This window comes from Arachis ipaensis, chromosome B8 (assembly GCF_059453495.1).
Source record: "Arachis ipaensis isolate K30076 ecotype BB chromosome B8, ASM5945349v1, whole genome shotgun sequence".
Classification (NCBI taxonomy): domain Eukaryota; kingdom Viridiplantae; phylum Streptophyta; class Magnoliopsida; order Fabales; family Fabaceae; genus Arachis; species Arachis ipaensis.
Window position 1 is genome coordinate 136,272,101 of NC_142443.1, and position 1,545 is coordinate 136,273,645.

Genomic DNA, 1,545 nt, shown 5'->3' on the forward strand with positions numbered 1-1,545 from the left:
ATCAATCTCCTACCCAAGTTTCACGGGCTTCCCGCACAAGACCCTATTCGACATCTCAAGGACTTCCATCGCATATGCTCGACTACTAGACGGGAAGGGTCCGATGAAGTTGCTATATGGTTGTTTGCTTTCCCTTTCTCTCTTGAGGACAAGGCCAAAGAATGGTTCTACACTCTCTCTAGTGAAGTTACCTCCGATTGGGACCTACTTAGAAGGGGGTTCTTGGATAAATTCTTGCCCCCGGAAAAGATGGATAGGCTAAGGAAGGAAATGTCTTGTATTGTGCAAGGTGAGACGGAACCACTCTATGAGTATTGGGAACGGTTTCGCAAACTACTAGATGCATGCCCTAATCACATGATCGACACTCAAGTATTGCTTGGATACATATGTCAAGGGATGCGAGAGCAAGATAGAACCCTCTTGGACACTTCTAGCAATGGTTCTTTGTCCAAATATAAAACCGCGGAGGAGGCATGGCAACTTATTATTGACTTAGCCGAATCCAATCAACACATGAGGCGAAGAGTCAACCGTCCAAGGACCGTGAACGAGATATCAACTAGTAGTGAAGCCACCGCTCTAACTCAATCCTTGAATGAAATGACATCCGTCTTGAGGCAACTCCAATTGAACCAACAACAACCACAACAACCTCAATCATATCAACAACACCCTCCACCACCTCAACAACACAACCAACAATTGGTCCCTCAAAGAGTATGTGGCATTTGCTCTTGCTACTCTCACCACACGGATGAGTGCCCAAGCCTTCAAGAAGATAACACTTTGGCGGCTACCCATAATTTCTATGACCGCCCTAATCAAGGGTACTACCAAGGAGGTAATCCTAACCAAGGACACCCTTATCAAGGAGGAAGCTACAACCAAGGAAGTGGACACAATAATCAAAATTGGAAAGACAATCATCAACAAGGGAATAGGGACAACAACAACAATGGAGGAGGTCAAAGATGGAACAACAACTCGCAAAATTTCTCACAAAACCGACCATACAACTTCCAAAATCAACCATACAATCAACAAAACCCACAAAGAAACTACCAAACATATCAACCACCACATCAAAGACCACCACCTAACCAATCACAAACTCCTCAACTCACATATGCAACCACCCCCTCCAACCAAGACGAAACACTCCGGACCATTATCCAAGGCCAAAAGGAATTACAAAACACACTTGCTTCCGGCCTCACCGGCCTCACTTCTACACTACAAGCTCTTCTTGCACGCATGGACACACCATCGACCCCCACTCCTCAACCCCCAATCTAAAGTGTCATTCCCTCTCAACCTCAACCAAATCCAAAAGGGGGCATCAATGCCATCACCCTTAGATCTGGTACACAACTAAAAGAGAAGGAAGCAAAGGACCCAAGTCCTATCACAACCGCCCAAGAGGAAGAGAGAATAGATATAGAAGAGGTAGTGGAAGAGGAGACACCACAAGCCATAGTTGAAGATGAAGCCCAACCAACAAGGGAGACAACCAAGGCCAAAAGAACCTTGGAAGAAGAAATT